General features: G+C 38.5%; 1 protein-coding gene and 1 pseudogene across 1 annotated transcript in view; one reads left to right on the top strand and one right to left on the bottom strand.

The window, feature by feature from the left end:
• Positions 1–22,659, top strand: part of LOC120414289 (chondroadherin-like) — an 80,565-nt gene that overhangs the window by 38,343 nt on the left and 19,563 nt on the right. The gene's annotated exons all lie outside the window — the stretch shown is intronic.
• LOC120414279 (solute carrier family 52, riboflavin transporter, member 3-A-like) lies at positions 5,585–9,140 on the bottom strand (annotated as a pseudogene).

The raw sequence follows: 22,659 nt of genomic DNA on the forward strand, positions 1-22,659 counted from the left end.
GGGGGCGCAATATGACAGTAAACGGCTCGCGTGGCTGGTGACGTTTTTATGGTTTGATTGAGCAGAATTGATGCCGCATGAACATGATGAAATATAAATTGACTTCAGTGCAATCGATCATAATTAATACCTCGGCAACAAAGAGTACAAAGAGAAATCATTTGAACTGAATAAAATTGGTTCAAACTCGTTATTGGCAGGTTATTTGTAAAGCTTTAATATTAAAAGCATTTTTATTTTTGTAAATTACATGTTCGTTGCTCAGTCAAAATCACTTTCTTACTTATTTATCATATTGTATTGCATTAAAAGCCTTCGATTCTAATCAGTTGTCTAAACTTTATGGTGCTCCACTTCTAGAACTCTCGGAACATTTTCACTGCATACATTTACGATATAATAAAGTGCTTGAAATATCATTCGTAGAAGCCAATTCCCCTCATTGAAAAGCATTATTCATTGCCATAACTTTATGCTAATATTTCCGGCCCCCCGTTCATAAAACCATTATCTTTATTTCTTTTTAATGAAGTCAAGAATTGTTTTCGCAAAACGGTGCTGCTCTCAATTTCACACCGCGCAAAAAAAGAAGGGTCGCACTGCCAAAAAAACAAATCTCAATGAAAAGTATCGAATTCCATAACTTTCCACGACCCGCGGTATTAGGTTTCACATTAAAAGTTTGTGATTTATGCCACACCGTTGAATTGCGGTGTCGTGGAGAAGTCTTAAGGGGAGCGCGCTTCTTTGGAAGTATCGTGCTGTCATTTCTCTTCGTTATGCTTTTTTCAATATTTTTCTGCGGAAAATTTAACCAATCTTGACTTTATTTTCTTGTGAAACGAGTTACCTTCCTAAAAAAGTGAGTTTCAATTACCTTGGTTTTATTTATACTTTTCGGGAAATTTCTTCATTTATTTGAGAGCAATCGATGGATCATTTTGTTCATTTTCAACTTTTGTTCATTACTTGAAAAGGGATCTACACTCAGAACTGGGGATCGGCATACGAGAGGATAAAGAGCACGGTTCGGTAGTAAAATGGTACTGTGTGCGGACGGAGAGGATAATTCCCGAAATTACCGAGAGTATTTTACTCATGGGTTCATTTTCCAAAAAAGTTCATCTATCAAAAAAAAAGAACCGGTACCGAGACTCGAACCCAAGACCTTCGGCTTATTGAACCGTGCTTTTGCCGTATGGGCCACCATGGTTCAGTGACTAAGTGGCGGTCATTTGTCCATATAAGCCACTCAATAGGATGAACTGTTTCAATGAACGAATGAACACGTGAGAGGTCTTTACTCACGCAAAATAGTACTTTCCTCACGTTTTTTTTCGGGAGGACTTCCCCTCGGTCTTTAACTTTGGGTGTATCACTGAACGGGACTGCTCGATATTCGATAGAACTTTCTGTCAGCGATCATTTCTCAAAACGATATTTGTTCGCACACAACGCCTATCATGACCGTCATTGCTTGGTGACGCTCGATGAACGTAAGCACGAAGACGAAACGAACGAAAAATGAGCATCACTCAAGCAGCCGCCCGAACGAGACAACGTGCTCTTTCTCTTTCTCCCGTTTTTGTCTCTCTCTTCCTACACAGAAAAAAAAGGATGGTAATATTCAACAGGAAATGGTGACAGATCTTGTGGCAAAAAAATGTGTAATATTACATCAGGAATTGGTGAATTTTCATCAGTTTCTGATGAATATTCATCAGGTTCACATTTTTACACATTTTTTGATTAATATTACTCAAAAAATGAGTAATATTCAACCTACCAAATTTTCAACATTCCAAAATTCAACTTTTTTTTGCTGTGTAGTGTATGCTGCGTGGTGACAGAAATCATATGATTGCTATCATTGGAGAGATGATCGGAATCTCGGTAGAATGTTAAACGACTGCTCTCTTAGCGATTTTTCTCCTGGAGGAAAGTCAATGATTGTGTGAGTGACTTTGCGTAGCACTCATTCCTTTGTGTGTGAAACGAACGAAAGTAGAATGTAAAAATCAGGTTGTCGTGGTGAACGCGATAGAGGAGAAAATCGTGACGTCAGAAATGAACTCAAATCACTCAAAGTTCATTTTGTGAGTGACTTTATCATTTTGGCCTAGTTTGACAGCTACATTGTCCCCAGTTTTTCTGTGGGAGAGAAAAGGAGGCGAATACTTTATGAAAATCATACCTGTCAAAATTCCTAGCCTCAAAATTTTGTCGCGAGTTGCTTTTCTCCTCTATTGGAGTGTTTTGTCAGCTATCACAAAGAATATCGAAATTTCGCAAGCCCTGCTTTTGTTTTTATTCGATTTTCAATTCTTTTTTAAAGGCCGTTACAAATAAGTTTCAAAGTTAATGTAAGTTTTTTTTTTCACGAAACAAATCTTCAAAACTATGATATTTTTAAAACTAATGATTGCAAAACAACTGGGAAAGTTTAAAATGCATTTCAAAACACTTTTTTCATTCAAATATTAATACCATGGTTTGCAATTTCACCTTTAATATATTTTTTATTTTACAGAATCTTTTAAATCAGTTCCAATAAATCTGCACGCAATTTGCTGGATGGAATTTAACTGCAAAATGAGAAATAAGAATTAAATACAAATGAAATAGTATGGCTTCATAAAGAGCTTGGTCAGAAAGTGTTCGAAGTACCTAGAGCAGTAATTTTCAACTTAATTTGAAATATTTTAAAAGTTTGTTAACTAAAACAATCTCAATGGAAATGAGATCGATTTGGAAAACCGACTGAACTTCCGGATTTTTTAGACAAAAATATATATAAAACAACACATTCCTCGTCTCAAGAAATGCGGTTGGTGTTGGAGACTGGAATCGAACCCAGGCCAACTTGGTGAGAGGTAATTCTCGCCAACTTGGTGAGAGGCATTCTCGCTAAAAAATTAACACAGTTAACGATCAATCGAAAAACAGATAAGAACACCAGGCTCAAGCCAATAATTCATTAGGGTGGTACCAAGCCCACTAGGAATTTTTCTAGCATTCCAGTTGCAAGATTCCTCCTTCGAATGCTACTTGGAACAAAAAGTTTGATTTGAACGTTTTTAATGATTCTTGAGAATACCTTATATAACCATAACTTTTGACCAACCAGTGCCAAATATCCGGTTTTTTTTCAATAGTTAACTTTTCCTTTAAAGTAAATCTTGAACTCAATCATTTCAATAGTTTTTTATATGTTTGATTAGTAACTTTATTATTATTCCCACACAAATTTATTAACTGATTCGGATTAATCAACTTCAATCAATATTTTAACAAACTCTGTTGACGGAACCTTTTCCCATGCTCAATCAACCGGAAAACTTTTCCCAAAATTTGCTCCACCTGTTGAAATAACTTCCATCGCTTTCACAACTTCGCTAACGTGTAGCAGCTAATCTAACCCACCGCATGGGGCGGCGTGGCGTTTGAATTTTACATTTCGACATTATTATTTATTCCATGAATAAACAATATTACCATATCTTCTGGCAGCACTGGCTGAGCCCAGGCGATGAGTGCACGTGTTACACGTAGTATTTTTCGTTCCAGCTCAACGTTTGAAACTCGTCGAACTTTGTCGAACTCCAACGGAGACGACGACGACGGTGGAGCCGAAATCCCACCAAAGTACGTGCCAGACTGAATAATGGATCCCCAATATTGGCGCTCTGGAAGAAAGAAAAGCTCTCATTCCTCGCGTCCCAGAAACCTCCCGTCGGGATTCGTTGAAAGCTGGAATTGAACCGACGACGGTGACGGTGACGTCGAACAACGTGAATTAACTAACTAGTCTGCCGTGATGGGATAAGGTTAGGTTCGGGTTGATTGGAATGAGGTTGGGAAGTTTGTTGGATGATTGCAAATAAAAAAAAAGACTCTTGCCAGGTAAATTGGTTCGAATACATCAGGGCCACAAACTGGGGAGGACGTCGGTCTCGTTGGGTCGATGAGATTCGATTATCTGGAAGACTTTGGAGCATTTGGAGACTAAGTTTGGTACTTAGATAGAAGTGAAATTTGGAATTCGGCTTAAGAAGAGATAACAAACTGGAATATTTGTAAACTTTCCAACATTAAAAAAAAAGTAGTGATTCTTTTTAATGCAATCAATTCGATTTCTAACAAGGCTTCTAGTCTAATTTATGCATCAAATTTATGAAGGCCCCCTTCACCACATGCAATATTAACAGCTATATTAACCGCTAATGTCATCACGCAAGGGGATGGTTTCATGGAGAAATTCCCTCTACCAGCCAGTGCACAGTGGACTAAGTTTTGTTCAATGTTCCATCGAGGGTTTACATACGAAAAAAAAACACAACACTGATTGAGATATTTGAGTATAAGAAAGTAGTTTTTTGCAATTTCGTTGTGAAACTCAGAAGTTTTTGTAACTTCGATGTGAAACTCAAAAACAAAAAAAAATCTTCTTTTTTACTGTCAGTCTCAACGAAACGTCCTATTTTCCTCTACCAGAAGTAACAGAATAAACGGGCTGAAAAGTTAGACTTTTCAGCACTGACATGACGTAATTTTAAACCTTTCAGCATATGTATTAAAAGTAATACTTTTCTATATTGTTTTGATTAAAAGGTGAATTGACTAAACACATGGAATTTAACTTAAAATTCTTAAAATACTTGGTACAAACAAACTGAACACTTCCAGAAATTAAAATGTCCAACCTGTTCTACGACCTGAACCACTGTGCAGTTGGCGGGGCAAGTGGCACGCGGGAAGTGCAATAAAGTTGCGAATTTGTTTAAACAACATCCGCCAAACTGACGGCGGCAACCGGAAGCAATGAATGCAAAACGAGCTGCTGCCACCTTCGGGGATGTACTTTGAAACGCTGGCAAAAGAGTTGCTCATTTTTTATGTTTTCACCCCCTACTTTTTGGCCAACATCATCAATTTTACTACCCTGCTGGAGGAACGTCTTGTGCTTTAAAAAAAATGGGAGCAAAAGCACAGGATCTCTGAAACTGACAAGGCTTGTGATCGCTGGATTAACGATTTCTTTGGTGGATTTTTTTTCTGGAGGGAAAAGCGAGCATCGCACCAGGATTAGACTTGACAAGGAATTAGTTTTTTTTTATTTGTTGGACAGGAGGGCATGATAGGTTGATGTAAGTTTTGATTGATTATTAATAGCGGAAGCAAATTTCACGAAATTAGGTTGTCAAGTCAGTTTAAACATTTCAGAAACAATTATACATTTAAATGCTGACGACTACTTCCAGGAAGCTTAAGCTGGCTTTGCTCCTTCCTGCTCGTTATCCAGGTGGTTTACCATAACGAAATGCTCACTCTTTCGCTCATAAAACTCATTTCGCGCTACGGTGCATAATGCAAATTAAATCCTGTAAACAAAACAAGTGCAAGTCGACACGGCCAGCTTTATTATTCCTCGGGCGGTGATAAATGAGAGCTGTGGTTAGCTTTGTGTCTGCGTGTGTCTGTGTGTTTCGTTGTAATTTACAGAATGTTTTAAGCTGCTAGGAAGTAGCTTGTATTCGGTGCTGTTATTACAATTGAAACGCTTAAAAACAAGTTAAAACCAACTTCAGCATGCCTCACCTGCCTGGAAAAGCCCGGTAAAGTTCACCATCGAAAAAGACACGATAGAGCCGATCAGCGTTCCAAACTGAGTAAAAGCTCCAGCCCAGACCAGAGCTTTGCCGCCTTGATCGCGCAGCACGGTAACGGCTACAACGCGAACGTAGCTCAGCAATGCTACCGAACCAACCCAGCTGACAATCTGAGGAGTAAGCATTGAGAATCCTTCTTGAAAAAGCATTTGAGAGACTTACCACGAGGACATTTCCAATGGTGGTTCCTACCAGAGGAGGTTGTGGACGCATCAATGCCGTGATCATCGTGTACGTCGAAAATATTAACGAAATTACTGCCAGGACCTGCATCATCCGGACGGATCTGGTCTGGAGGAACATGGCCAGAAAGGCTACTACCGGGTTGGCTATCAGCACCAGGGCGGTTGAAAGGTGGTACACTTCATTACCGTATGGGAGGCACGAGAAGGGCATCACACTTGGAGCGAATCCCCCACCAATCATGAAGATTATGCCCAAAAAAACCAACAGATAGTGGTAACTGCGTTGAGACAGTACCTTTTTAGACGGTTCATTCAATTCTGCGTTTGGTTGCTGCTTCGGTTGCTCGTAAGTGTAATCATTGCCGTCATTGACAGTCACTTGAGCGTACTCAGCGCGGCTGCGTGGGTGCTTATCAAGAATACCAAAAGCTACCGTACAAACGCCCAAGAAGATAAACACGAGCAGGAAGTACACCGTAGAACTGAATCTCGGCGGTGGCGTTTAGCTGATAAACTCCGGAGCACCCGAATCACTCGAGTTGTTCCAAATGCACTCTTCGTTCCCTCCGACACCTTGCCCGAGTGCCACCACACTCGGAATGAACCCGCTGAATCCTTCTCCAATCAGGTACGACACCATGTAGACATCGCGGAAGCGTCCCATGTACGGCATGAACAGAACCGGACTGGTGCAGCTGACAAGCGATGCCGTTAGGAAGCACACCAGCATGACCACGGAACGGTTCTCTCCGAAAAGGTAAGCCGTCTGGTCGTACCAGAAGGCCATGCACACTGTGCTTACCATGTTGAGCACGAGCAGGCCATAGATTAGGTAGGAGTCCTTGCAAGCGGTCAGCTTCTGAAGGGCCAGGTACAGTAACGGTCCCAGGTTGCCAAACTGGCTGACGACTACCAGGTGCGACGGAAGAAGCAATCCTTCGGGAGCGTTCAGAACTAGCAGAGGAAGCTGCACGAAGTTAGCATTTTGTCCGAGCACGGCACTGATCCCGAAGAGAATCGCTAGCAGATCAACCAGCGTGCTGCGGTTCCGCAGAACGTCCCGGATTGTGGTCAAGGTGAGTTTCATTGCACGGCTGGAGACGAACTGAGTTCTGAAGAAAAATTCAATTGCTTGCAAATTGATAAGATAGTGTTTAAATCGGTAGACGAATGCTGGTTATAGGGAATCCCAAACAACAATACATTACACATTGAAACCTACCTCAACAAAATTTTGAAATGTGTCTTCCTAACAAATCTACTGCAGAAAAGATAGCTTATCAATTTGAGTGACAGTTTTATTCAAACACTGAATTTAACCTGATATGACATCCACTAATTAGGATTTTTTGTGCTTTTGCAAATAATAATGTGATAACTGCATCACATTACCACAAACTCAATTACCAATTATGCCATTGTCACCATATTTTGCGATCCAAAATTTTAATAGTTCAAGCGGAAATCAAACTATCTATCGATTAGGAAACTTGAAACAACACACGCCGCTTAGCAAATCTAATTACTGCAACATCCGAACCAGCATTGCCATCTATTCCACCTGTTTGTGTGTGTCACCGAATGAAAATGCCAATGAATGTCTAAAGTGCACAAATCGCATTCGATTACCGAAGCCCGGAATCCTGACAGCAATAGCTATAATCAGTACTGTCAGAGAACCACCCCCCCCCCCCCCCCACCGTTTTTGTGCCCCACACCGATAGCAATCTACCTGAACTTGCAGAACATATGTGTGCGACAAGGTGGGCGCGGCAGGTAGCATATTGCTCACACCCTGGGTAGCACTATACTGGCATTATTGCGGCTCGGTTGCAGTGTACTGAGCGTACCTGACGTAAATCGAGGGAAAATTTCCGAGCTGTTAATTATACATTAGCATGCTGGAAGCCGGAGCGTTATTATGTCTGCACCAGTTCTGGTGTGAACAAAGATGTGTTGGTGTGGCTGTGCACACTTTATACGTGTGCCAAAGAGGGAGCTCTTTCTCACTTTATTTTGTGTTGTTACTTTTTCCTGATTTTAGAGATTGCCATAATTTTTTTAAGATGATATTGAATCATATGAACACATCTCATCGACCAAGGTTGGAAATCTACAGAATCTCTTCTGGGCAATAAAACATCACCACCAAAAACATCGATGAGCGAATGATTTGTTCGTGGATTCTACTGTTATTTCTCCTAACTTTTCGCAAAGTTTACAAATATGATCGAAATTCCACGTTAAAGGTTCGTTCACTTTCATATTTCCTTTTAGTGAGTGCTCAGTGATTTTTTCAAAAAGTCGTCTATTGCTGGAATCAAGTAAAAAATAAAAAATCGTCACCTGCCCCTATGTTTTTAAAGATATAGTACAAAGAAGGCACAGCCTCCCGTCACCAGGTAAACTCATATCGTTCTTTAGCCTATATCGTCCCATTACCCATCGCAGCTGACACAAACTATTTTCACACTTTGTTGGGCACACGTCGTCGTCCTTCCGACGTGCTCTCGTGTCAGGATCGAATCTGCTCTGGTGGTACGTGCAGCTAGAACACGTGAAAAGGTAATGTACACCCAAATTGGGATTTCATTCAAAGGTCATTGCAAAACTGGCCAAATCCAACGGATTTGTTAGATCAAATTTCTAGTTTAAAAAAAAAGAAAAACATATGTTATACCATAATTTCCAAAAACACTTTGAGTGTATCTTGACAAGATTGCAATATCCAAGCAACCGTAGAAAACGGTCTCCCATGATGTAAACTTAATTTTCCAATGGTAACTGTGACGCCAACTTGGAGCTCGATTTCGCGCAACGTTGCCTTCTTATTCGCGAGAATCAGCCGAGGGTCCTCCCAGGAAAGTTACTTAACCCGCCGTGATTTGCTATTTTCCCGGACAGTTACTGGGAACACCTGGGAAATGTGGGCGTGAAAGTACTATAGTGATAAATAGTGGGCATTGGCAGTCGTCAGTGACAAGAAGACTGATTCGTTGTTGTTGTCCTAAATTAAGTATTATCACACTTCAATAAACCTTGTTTTAAAACTTGCCAAAACGCATGTTTTTTCTAGAAGACACCTATTGTTGACTCAACAACACTTTGACGTTCGATTACAGTTTTCAACGGCATTTTGAACTGAAAAAGTTTAGCAGAAAGATTTTTAGTGTGGTATACTTGAAAAAATTCACGATCCACATTTACCCCAGTTTGACCAATTAGAAGCAAGTTTTTGACTGTGGGGTTTCTATGCAGAAAGGTCCACCTACCCTTGTTCCTCCATTGCATTTCCACAGCATCGACCCAGAACGGGTCAAGCCCCAAGGTCCTGGTTGCCAGCTAATTAGTGCCACTTCAAAACCTGCCAATAATTCCACGACCGTGACGTGATGCCAGGGCTTAGCGGACCCCGCGGGTTACTTGGCACCTGTCGCACCGGACTGGAAACAGTCCTTTCGCCAGGAATTTCACGGTATGGCAGACAATCGAGTCGAATCGTCAACCAGTCCTTGTATGCATCACTGGCCACACCGCCGTGGCGTTGAAGGAATGCAGCTACGGTTGATCCCCATTGTTTAATCGGTTTTCCGAAAGTGTGGATTAGCGCATTTTAAAAAGTAACACTCTGTCACTTTTCAATTCGTCTTTGTCAACCTAACGGATCACCGATTGAAAATGGTTGTATTATAAGGTGCCAAACTAGCTGGGTCGAACTGTACGCTCCTTCGTTGACAACCTGAACCAAATCAAAAGGGGTGGATTGAAGGCTCGATGGCCAAGGCAAAGGGGGTTACGTAACTCAATTATACAATTATTCAATCGAATTGACGATGAGGCCTCCGGTTAACCTTAGACGTTAAGCACAGATTGTGAATGGATCATGAAGCGTTTGATGTAGGTTATATACGGTGTGGTGACGCGCCTCATGTTTGGGGAATGTGGTTTCGAGATTACTGAACCTGCTATTTGTATATTTGATGTCATTGTTACAATGAATACTTTAAGATAAAAGTGGAGCACATTTCTCGTCGACGCTTTTACATTATGAGTCTTGAATTTAGGGTATATAAATATAATAAGTTGGTGTTAGTGTGTCACGCTACACAGAAAAAAAATTAATGGTAATATTACATCTGGGAAGGGGTACAGTGAAACCTCTTTTTACGCGGTGGCGTTACGCTTTTTATTTCGACGATTTCTCTGGAATGACAAAACTTTTTTGCAATCTTTTAAAAGCAATTTGTAGGTTTTGTTCATATCTACAAAACATTTTTTGAAGCATGCAAAAATATTGTATGGTTTTAGAGAAATTAACGAAATATAAAGCGTAACACCACCGCGTTAAAACAGGTTTCACTGTACATCTTTTATGTCAGAAAAAATGTTTAATATTACCTCAGAAAATGAGTAAAATTACCACATAAAAGGTTAAAACTTACATCAAATAATGTATAAATTTACTACATATAATGATACATTTTCCCCATATTTTTCGATAATTTGCGACCTGAAACGGTGATGAGATGGAAATTTGGTGTCAAAGGGACTTCTATGTAAAATTGACGCCCGATTGATGGTGTACTCCAAATTCCAAAAAAAAAAAACGTATTTTTCATCGAAAAATACATTAACATTTTTAAAACTCTGCCTTTTTTCTTTAATTAACTGTCCAAAAAATTGCACATGCTATTTTAAGATTTAAGGTTGGAAGGTTAAGTTGCGTCTTTCAATTACGAAAATTTCGGTACCCAACATGTATACCGTAAACCGGGGTGACTTTGATAGGATTTCAATTTGTTTTTGGAATATTTTCCACCAGGTAAGGTTTTTCTCAAGATTATTATTTTTAAAACATGTACTGGGGTAGACCACACAAAGTCCATGCACTATTTCGGAAAAAAAGTTTTTTCAATAATGTTTAGAAAAATAGTTACGTTAAAAATTCTTAGTTTAAATTCCGGGGTGACTTTGATAGTCATAGTTTTTCTTGTTAAAATCACATTTAAGATGTTCAAACTTCATTTGTACGCTAAATGTACCATCACTAAAGTAGCTGATATAGTTTTTAAGAAAAAAAAAAAACAATGTTTATATTTAGTTAACTAAGTGTATAAGCTTTTAAGCAAAACACATATAAATTTTAGGTAAAATTGTTAAAAAGTCGGAATTTTGCCTGAAATTTGTTAAAACTAGTTTTGTTTATAAAATTATTGATTGATATTGCAATTTATACTGAATTCGAAGCACGAATCACAAGTTTTCACATTTTACATGAAATTTGTTCAACTGAAATTGCCTATAAATTTAGAGAGTTTTTATAATTGTGTTTCAAAAACACATATTATTTATTTTTTACAATCTTTTTTTTTAGTGGAAAATTGTCCAAAGAATCCGAAAATTCGTTCCGTTTTCCGATTAAAAATCATGTTCATTGAGAAAATCATGACACTTTGAGAAGTTTAAAATAATGACTTTCATCAACATTTTCTTAACTATAGTTAACTAACTTTTTAAACCTGTCAAATTTTTTTGAAAAGTTCTTCTTGAGGTACTTTGAACACTTCTCTACCACGGTCAGTATGTTTCTAAACCATTCCTTACGTATTTTAATTGTACTCTTCATTTTGCGGAAAAATCGCAAACCTATCAAAGTCACCCCGGCTATCAAAGTCACCCCGTTTTACGGTAGGTCATCAGTTTTAGCAGTTTTAGTGAAAAAAATTGATTTTTACCCATTTTCGTAATTTTCCCGTTTTTGCGCGCGGCGCTTCGAAAAACCCAATTTTTATGGTAAAAAATCATTTCTCCGAAATGTGTTAATGGATATTCGCAATTTTTTTATATGTTATGTAAAATATTACAAGGAATCAGGGAAAAATATTTTCAGGCATAAAGGGCTCTTTGGTCCCGAGACTTTGAAATCAGCAAATGAAATTTTCATAGGACCTTTTTAAAATATTTAGCTAGTTTTTTTGGACCTCAACATAGTCCAACTAATAACCTTTCTTTTGGATTGTGGCGCTCCAAAATTGGTTCAACCGTTCCGGAAATATTTGGTTTTTGCGAAAATCGACAAAACGCAATTTTATGGATCACCCTATTTCGGATTGGACCACCCTGATCGCCAAACAAAAAAATACGGGTCTAAACAATAAATTCACTCTCGGTGACTCGATGATAGTCAAGAAAAAAAATTAAAGAGTGAGATAATGTTAAATCTAAGATTTGAGTTGACAAATTCTTTATAAAAGAATCAAAGTGTTCTTACAGCTTACTTTTCTTCTGAAATAAAATTTGAAAGTGTTGTAACACTATCGACGATCGACCATCATTTTTTTATAATTCATTATAATTCATCAGTCACCTTAAAAAGTTGATGGTTCTGTTAGGCGAAAACAGATTTTAGAATTCGGCTAACAAAAAAAAACAGCTAACAAAATTCGTTTCAGCTGAACGCATCAACGAAAGGTCGCTGCTGCTGATTATGATGGATCTAGTCCAGTGCCGTTGACGAAACGGCAACCAAAAATCACAAAATGCAAAATAAAATCTGCACGATTCGTGAATAAAAAATGTGTTCTATAGTGGAAACTCTCGGCAGGGTCACATTGAGATTATCCCTGCAAGTGCTTGGTTTTCAATATGTGTAAGAAGCCTTTTGGCTTCTGCTTTGGTTTTAATAAACAAATATTGTATTACACATTCCACTTTTACCTCAAAAAGTATGTAAATTTATATATTTAAAATTGTTCATAATTTGAATTTAAACTTTTCAATTTAGTTCTTCCAAATTTACACTTATTTCATTGTAAAAAATATTTGAAATCGGGAAGTATTGAAACATGCAAGGGATAACCGCCCAGACGGAACCTTCCAGCAGGGTTAATCAGGTCGGAAAGGAAAGAGGGTGGTTCCAGAAGACTACGCGCCGCCGGGCAAGCACCGGAGCATCCGACAATTGTTTCCGCAATTTACTTTGCATATTACTTTTAAATTATCCTCGGGGCAGAGCAGAAGCAAAAACTAGGAACCTTCCGCCCAGGTAGAAGGGAAACCTTCCAAATGATGAACCACCCTCCCACATTTTCTTGGGTGGTTCATTTCGTGGAAGTCTAGGGCAGAGAGGATGGCCGTCGTCGCCGGGAAGGTCTCTAATTTTTGACTTGCTTGATTACAAGGTACGAAACGGAGCACCTTGATGATGGAAAGGGGGAGGGCAAAACTTTACACGGCTCTGGTTCTGGGAAGACAGCGCAATGGGCTGATGAGCATAATCAACGGTTTCTAAAATCATGGTTATTGCTGGTGAAATATTCAGGCAATATAAAATTCGTGCCTCGGTTAGTATAACGAGCGCACGGTGCACCTACGCTGACAGTGATGGAAATTCACTGTATTCCTTAAATATATTTTTTTAAATGTTTTCAAAGAAGAGTTGGATTCAACTTGAGAACTATATAAAATAAAAAAAAATCTAAGATTGATATTTTCCATCTCGTCCAAACACTTCCCGATACTCAATTTAAAGTAGAATAAACGCAAATTTCTCCCAACCTTACTCTTAAACTCGGGAGGAGAAAAGTGTGCCTGCAGCTGACGAGTCTTCGCCGGCTTCTCACAAGCAGATACCGTTTTGAAGGTTGATTTAAAATTTTCGATATGATGATAGGAACCGTACGCCGTCGTGAAGGTGAGCGACGAAGGCAGAGAAATAAAAGTTATGGTTTTATGATAATTTTTTGGGGGAGCTTATTATTATTGGGGAGGCTTTAAGTGCATTTCTAAGGCATCGTGAATGTACGAAGGGAAATGTAAAGTACCTCAAATTATGAGTTTATGTTTATTTGATTCGTTACAGTCTGACGAAATGATGATTAGATTATTTTTTTTGGTAAATTTGAATACTTAGTAATAACGTTAATCAAAACCATTGCCCTCGTTAACAAAAATTATATAATTTGGATATCATACACAAAATTCTCCAAATCAAGTGAAATTGATCTAGAAAATTCATGATTTGTTGTCTTCGAATAATCTTGTTATTATGGTTTTTGTACTAATCAATATGGTATTTAATATTCTACTTATTAATTTATATTTACTATGTTCTAGGTTTTAATCAAAACCATAAAAACTAATTTAAATTTGTCTCAGCTAATTTGATTAAATAAATATGAATGCAAGAGGTTAGGCACCACAAAAACAAATCTTGTAAAATTGAAGGCAATATGTATGTATGTATGTATGTATGTATGTATGTATGTATGTATGTATGCATGTATGTATGTATGTATGTATGTATGTATGTATGTATGATCTCCATACCTGTTCACCCACGTGCATATGTTTTTTTTGCACGAATTTTAGTGCTGCAAATACCGGTCCATACAATAAAATGGTTACCCTCTCCCCTCCCCCAAAGCACCAGAAATTTGTAGCGGGTGAGAGACACTTTGCATAGACGCCCTTGCTCCCATCACGTCACTAAAAGTATGGAGCGACGAGAAATTAGTAAGAATTCCCCCTCAGTCGAACCATCACAAGAGAAGAAGGCAATCCACAACTCACAACGAACGACCAAGGGAACACCCTACCGCGTATATAGTAAGATTGGCGTGGTTCTTGTTAAAACTTAGTGCAGCGAAAATACTTTTGCAAATTTGTTTTCTTGAGTTGCTAAAATGGATAGAACACAGCATCAAACAAAAAAAAACTCATAAAAAAGGTTTTTACAAAACATATAATTTTGTTTAAAAAAAGATGAGATTTTTTTTCTTAAATTAATTTGATTTGCATTTTTTGAAAGAATAATTAATAACTTCGCAAAACAGTGAAAAGTTTGAGCATGATAAGATTTTAATCAAAATTACAAAGCTTCAACAAAGATTAGAAATTAAAAAGAAATTAGATCGATTATTTTTTTCAACACATACACATACTTTAAACAAAACAAGACTTAAAAATTTTGATAAATAATTAAGTTCATTTTTAAGCGTTTCGTAATTGAACAAGATATTTTTGAATGTCTTTCTTAAAATCACATTTTTGACACAATAATAAATATTTATTTAAAAATAAACAGAATAGTTGATACTGTGGATTTAACTTCAGGAAAATTTTGAAAATACTGAGAAGAACCATTAATCAATCAGAATATGTTTCAACGTGATAGAAAAAAAAAAGGCAGCCATGAAAAAACTAAATCGTTACCATGAATAAACATAGCATGAGCAGTAAATATATATTTTTTCGTAACGTTTCTCATGCATCAAAATAGTAGTTTATGCAACAAGTTGAAAAAAGAGGATTTTTTCAGCACGAGTCGTACATTTATCCAACGAGGTTCACCGAGTTGGATAAATACGACGAGTGCTGAAAAAATCAAGTTTTGCAACGAGTTCCATACAACATTTTTTGCAATTTCGAAAAACACCCATTGAGTGAAATTTTAAGTCGAATTTTCATGTATTTTGTCAACAAATCGTTTAAATCAAAAAAATGTTGAAAAGTGTTACTTTTCAAAAACAAGTGCTGAAAAGTGTTACTTTTCGAAACAAGTGCTGAAAAGTTCAACTTTTCAGCATTTATTTTGAAAAGTGTTGCTATTCGATTCTGTTATTTTTGGAACAGAAAAGTAGGCTATTTCGTCGTTCAAGAATGACAGGAAAAGTAAGTAGTTTCACGACATAATTGCAAAAAATATATAATTAAACGAAACATAAGTAAAAAGGAAAGTCCTCACCGGGAAAATGTTTTGCAATCCAGAATAATTCATAACAAACTTGTAAAACTGCAGGCAATATGCTACCAAAAATCAATGAAAAGCACTCAAAACCAAGCAATCATGGAATCATAGAATAGCTATAAGCAAAAAATGCAATAAACAAACATCAATTTCAGTGGCTTCAAAGGATACTTCGTCTGCCAGGTCAATCGGACGAGAACCGCGTTCTCACTTCTTCAATCTGAAACGCCTTCATCAATGGCATCAGCCTGCAGGAGAAAAAAAAGAACCAATAGACGACGGTTTGGAACCGATACCTGGCTGATTTGAGTCCTTGTAGCGAAGCAAAAAAAACGAAAATCCAGTTCCCCACAGCAATGTGCAACGTGTCTGTGGCCAGCACACCAAGACAATCAGCCATCGAGCCACTTAGAGCTACCACTCGGAAAAGGCCCTGGCGAGCCACGTGCTTTAGATTCCGGGATCGGTAGCTTTCTGGAAGGAGCAGGCATAGGGATTACAATCCGGCCGTGATTTCAGTCATGCTGAGCAAACGTTTTGCCTGCTGAATATAGAAAACTCAAAAAAAAAAATAATTTACTTCACACGGAAAAGATGAACCACATGTAAACTCAGTTGAGGTAAATTTAAGATTCACGTAAACTCACGCGTAAAATTATTTTTTACATTTATTATTTTTTGCATTTAAAATTAAAAAAAAGTAAAATTATTTTTTGCATTTAAATTTAAATGTTTAATGACGTGCAAAAGTGTTATATCATAAATGATGTAACATTCGTTTTTTTTTGTGTGTTGGACAAAAGAATTTGAGAAAAAATGGTGACAACTGTTTTAAATCGATTGAGGCAGAAGACCAAATTCATCTTATGAGATATCTCTGTCAAAAATAAACCATTTTAATTTAGAACAAATATCAAGATTGATTCATTCAGATCATAAAAACTGTCCTGTATCGATTAGGATAGAAAGTAAAATGAGACAATACAAACATTACTGTTATCTCATCAACTACTTCATTTGAGTCAAAATGCCTCCCTTTGTCATAAGAGAAAAAAAGATTGACTCATTCAATTCTTGGTAAAATCAGACATTTCTTATAAAATTCATCAGCCTATTGCATTGACTCCACTCTGAAACTTAAATGATTGAGACAAACCTAACTCCCAATGACACCGGTACTGGCAACCCTGGCCCAACTTTCGCTGCAAGTGCATGGTATTGTGGCTTCCTCAGGTTGCATCATGCAATGCCGATAAAACAACCGCATGCTGGATCGTGATTTGTATTTGAAACAAGCAATTTTCTCGTCGTCGTTTCCAATCTCAACCATTCCAAGGCCCAAGACAACGTCATGTAGGCCGTTGTCTTCTCGTGGTGCGCTGGTGGGTTTGAACATTCCAAGAAGACACCGGCCAAAGTTCGAAAGTGGAATGCCAAGACGGCGTCGATGTCGTCTGTGAGAGTGGTTGGGGGGCGAGGTAAAGAAATTGCTGGAATACACCTCCTCCCTTTGCCTCGTCGGTCGCACAATTAGATTTGTTGTTATGAAGTCCTTGGTCCTCTGGCCAAGACGGTTGGTTCTTCTGTGCCGGAGACAACGTCAGACGTCTTGAGGTTGCTGGGGCAGAAGTGAAATTTTGTTGTGCAGATGCTATTTATGTGGGTTTTACCCGGGACTTGGGACCTAGCTCAGCAGGTTTTGCGGCGCAGTGAAGACGACGTTCGGATTTCGTGTGTGGAATTGAAATAATTGCATATACGATTCTCACGAGGGACCGGCCAGAAGATGCAGGAGCTTAAGTTTGTTAGGAAATTTGTCGAGAAAGCTGATTGCAGCCATGACTTGGGACATGATGAACAGTGTAATGTCTGGTCTTGCCGCCAGGAAGACTAATTTCCACAACAATTTTCACCTTTGTGAATTGTGCAGCGCAAATTGATTCAACAACTTCGCCATTGATTTCATATATTTTACAGTAATCTCTTGGAAATCATACGGAATTCCCCACGAATAACCCAGAAGTCTTCTTGATGAAACCGTACGACAGTCGCGACTCGGGCTGGACGACCTGTATCGGTGAAGTGGTTCAGTCGGAACTGAAATTGCTGGATCTCTGATACAGCCGGGATGATTGCAAATCTCTGATGAACCACAAGCTCGCTCGCCTATCACATTCCATATTCCAGTCGTGTCTGGGCCGGTTGGACTTCATTATATTGGGATTTTGGGGTGATTTGTAGTTGGTTGATCGTTGATATATTGCATAATAAAGATTCAAAAATGAGCATGAACTCATAATTATATGCTAATAATACTGCTAATACTAAAAAGTTTGTGAATAAATCCTTCTACATCTTCTGCCAAATATCTCAAAACCACTTTCCGACAACAGTTTCTAGCTCAACTCGCTGGTTAGCCATAATGTAATTATAAAACATTGACAAATTATGGCCAACCCCGACTCTCGTGTTCTCTGTGCAATTGTACCACATAATTGGCCCACTTCGCCTTTGTTTGTGAGTGGGCGTGCTTGTTTTCTGGGATGTGCAATAAGAAGGCCCATTTCTTCTCCTCAACTCCCCGGGCATAAGCTGTGCGGGGATGGCAATCAAATCGGGATCTCGTTCATTTCTTGTCTCGCACGGAGAAGATCCACTATTGAAGATGATTGCATTCCTTCTTCTTGCGTCTTAGCTTGAGCCTGCCGGAGGATGGCTCGGGTTCTTCTTATCAAACGATGCCCTCTGGTCGGACAAGCCTGACATGGCTTTGGTGGCAAATTAAGTTTCCTTTGCAAGAGCGCCGGCATTGAAGAGGGTGAGCTGGTAGGCAAGGATTAAATTTCAAACCTGTCTGATGGTGGTGATCGTGATGTCGATTCTCATGAAGAAAAAAAATGTGTTTTTTATGTCAAAAATCAACAGTGAAACACAAATAAACATTATTTCCTGAACTTTGTAAATAACATCAATGAGTTATGCATTTTTCATGATATTTTCTGTAACTTCAAATTTTACAAGTCAGGCTGCAAATTATCGAAAAATATGACTATTTTCGCATGTTCAAAAATGGAAGGGCTCGTACCGCCCCTCCGTCACGAGATATCAAAAAACGGACCTCGGATTCGTGATCAGGGACAAAAGTTACCCCTTAGGACAAATTTTCACGCACATCGAAGAAGGGTCGGGGCAACTGCTATGTGAGTTGGCGGAGAATTTTTTTTTTTCTGTTTGAGTATTAAGACACTGAATCCTGATTACAAGGACTATTGTATCGTGTTACCCATTTTTACTGTTATTAAGCAGTTCCAGATCTATAACACAGTCCCTATTGAGAGGGAAAGTGCTGTTCCATCCAGATGCTGTAAACTCCATTCCTTGTGCCTTGTGCGCTATGTATCGCTAGAACCGCGGTGACAATTTTTTCGTGTCATTTTTCAAGCTCTTCCCAGCAGCTATTATTTGCCGCGCGGGGTCTTGTAAAGACAATTGTCTTTTTGCAGCGCTACTTTTGCGGTGTTCCCTTTGCTCTGATCTGGACAATGCGACTGGACTGCAGTGCAATACCGATCGGCTGGGCATTATTTACATGCGAAGGCACGAGGAATTTATTTTGGGAAAGAGGCGCAAAGGAATATCCCAAGATCGATCACATGCTTGAAGAGCACGTGAAGCAACCGTTTTATACTCATACGGTTGCTGCTACCTCTGAACTTAAACCTAAGGCTGCCACCCAGAGAAGAACCCATGACTTTCCGCTTATGAGGCGAAACCCGTGGCGGAGAATTACCCAGCTGTAATTGGACATCAATGTGCTGATATGTCAACATAAGGTGCCCGATGAAATTGAAATTTCATACAACAATATACGAAAAAATGGCAAAAATATAAGATGATTCATGTTTTAGTTTTTAATTGTCAGTATACCAAATTGCGTATTCTATTCGCAGAGAATTGCAAAACTCCACTGCTCGAGATAAGTCACCAACGAGCTCGAGATGCGATAAGAGGCTAAAGTTGCGTAACTCATTTAAATCGATTAGAAGTGGGAAAGCATTTCCCCCAGATGCAACGATGCGTAATAGAAAGCGAAATTCCCTCCCTTGCTATAGTTCATATCATTAACGTCATTATAGAAGCCCCTTAAGCACTTAAGCTTTTTCCTAGCAATGGTGCTGAAGGAGCTTCACCGGAACCCGACCCCACTTTTGTGCACTTTATGCAAACATTATGTCAAAAGCTGCTACAAACTTTGCCCGGTGCAAGATAAAAGAGGGAAATACTACCCCTCCCCCTCCCACTTTTCCCTGATGTGGTGGAAAGGCAGCAAGCATAATCAACTGTTTAAACACTGCAGATGAAATCTCGAAATTTATTTCAGCCACCGCGCCGCAGCATCAACTGCCTGATAATGTCATTGGGGTTTGGTCCTGCCGCCGCTCCCCCTCATCGAGTTATAAAGCTTCCTGCGTCGAGAAAGGACAGAGAGAGCTTTCAGGGATGAGCTCCGCAGCCTGGAAAAGTGTGGAAGGGTTCTTTCAGGGGGAAAATCCGACAAAAAGTTGGACATGTCGCATACATTATGTGGCGCTAATTAGAGGAAACCAGAAGGGGACGGTTTGATGAAACACTCGTTTTGAGTGAAATAAGGTGTTGCTGTCAGGTAAAACGTTTAGAAAATGTTGAACTTTCAAGTTTTTGAAGCAAACTTTTTTGAAGTGTACTGTCTGCTTCATCGATTTGAAAGGCCATTTATTAGACAATTTTATATTTTGTATTTTTTGTGATTGATAGACGCAACATATGGTACCCAAAAATGTATAGGTCATCACTTAAATTTTAAATTTATTGCAGTTTTAGTGAAAAGTTGTTTTTTGCCGTTTTTGTCATTTTTCGGTTTTCGAGTGCGGCGTGTTGAAAACTCCAGTTTTTATCTTCAAAAAATAATATCTCGGAATTCTGTGAAAGAAACTTCACCATTTTGAAATATGTTATGTAAAATTGTTCGGGGAATCCGAAAAAAATATGTTCACACTTGTTGGAAAATGTAAAAAAATTCTCTTGTTTTTCACAAATTTATGTTAATACACATTTTTTAAAGGCAATGCAATCTTTTGTTTTTGAAAATATACTGATTAAGTCGGTTAAACTATTGATAAAGCTTATTTTAGTTTGTATGGGAATTCTGTGCACACTTGTCTCGCCCGTGTGGATCAATCGGACCGCGCACTGGATTCACAATCCAGAGGTCGCCGGCTCGAATCCCACGGCGGGCGCTCTAAAATTCTTTGTGTAAATATGGGTATCCGGCGCCGTCGCTCCGTGCCGTACTCAAACACTTAGGAGCCCAGGGCGGCGAAGTCCTTGTAGATAAAAAGGAAGACACTAGTGGTTGGTACTAGCAATGGTGGCCGACAGCTATAAAGTCAACTTCGTTTTCTGTGCACACTTTTGACACGTAGTACAATTTTACTTTCGAAACACACTTTTGACACGTGCTTTTCAGATTTTTGTTTACATAATTTTCTGTATCTTTTAACTGGTGTAACCAAATTAGTTGGAAATTGGAGCGTTTGTTTAGCGATAGTATACGAACCGATTGCTTCAATAAGTTTGACTCCATCATTCATTGTTTTGAAATTATTCACCATCAAACTTTAAAAATCGATTTTCTCGAGAAGTACTAAATGGTCGTTGTCACAAGATAGCACACAACAGACGATATACTCTTTGTTAACAAACTCACATTGACCTATTTCCATTATTTTGTTTTTTTTTGTTTTTTTTTTTTTTTTTGCTGAATGCATATCCGAAAATCTTTGATAATATTTTTCAAAAAGGTGTGACAAGATTGACAAAACGTAACATATCTACAAAAAATAAAGAAAATATCCTTTTTGCAATTCCGCTGTAAAACTGTCAACTGTTCCTGTTCTTCTGGAGAAACGAAACGGCCTACTTTTCCCTACCAAAAATAACAGAATGGAAAATTAATACCTTTCAATACCAGTGCTGAAAAGTTCTACTTTTCAGCACTGAAATTGGTGCTGAAAAGTTGAACTTTTCAACACCAGTATCGAAAATTAACACTTTTTAATATTTTTTGTCTTGAACGGTGAATTTACTAAACACATGAATGTTTGACATAAAATTCCACTCAAGAAACGTTTTTCGAAATTGCAAAATATGTTGTAAGCAACTCGTTGCATAAACTACTATTATATCAAATCAATTGGAACAATTTGTAATTGAAATATGTTTTATAACAAAGCAAAAAAAACATATGTTTTTTATACTTGTGTCTCAAATAAATCATATCCTGTTATTGTTGAAGGTAAAGGGGTTTTTATTCAATCTCACCGGAAACCTAATCTTATGAACTTATGTTAATAAAGATAAGAAAGTTTCATTGGCTTACTGGTTTACGTGCACGCGTTGTAAGCGGATGGTCCAAGGTTCGATTCTCATCAGCTCCCAAGTGTTCGTCTTTACCCGTTTACAATGTTTTGTTTGAAATGATAGCTTGATAGACCCTGCCAAGACACTTTTATATACTTGGTAAATCGTATATTGAAATATGTCTAACCCAGTGACAGCTGTCAGAAACTTCATACAAAACCAGAAAATCAAACATCTCTCCGTAACACCATTCCACAAAACTGTCTCCACCAGAAGTTGATACCTACCGTACTGTTCGCTTCCCCCAACAAAACCAAAAACAAATCCACCACCAAAGAGGGATCTCCCTTTTTGCGCGAAAAATCAATCGCACATGCCATCTCTCTGGCCGGAGGGTACCGATTTTCAATTAAGATCTCAATGGCACACACCACACAGACACTGGCTTTGGGCGGCACGTGTCACAATTTTGACACGTCCCACACTCTTGTCCTTTTTGTCCCTTTTTGCATGGTTTTGCTTAGTTTGGTTAGAACTGACATAGCCTGCTTCTGTCGGTGCTAAGGGGTGATGCAAAAGCTGCATTTCGATGCAGTTATTTATTCATGGCATGCTGCCGGAATGTGACGAGATTTGTTTTTTTTGCGTTGCCTTCTTT

The sequence above is a fragment of the Culex pipiens genome, chromosome 1 (assembly GCF_016801865.2).
Source record: "Culex pipiens pallens isolate TS chromosome 1, TS_CPP_V2, whole genome shotgun sequence".
In the NCBI taxonomy this organism is placed as follows: Eukaryota; Metazoa; Arthropoda; class Insecta; order Diptera; family Culicidae; genus Culex; species Culex pipiens.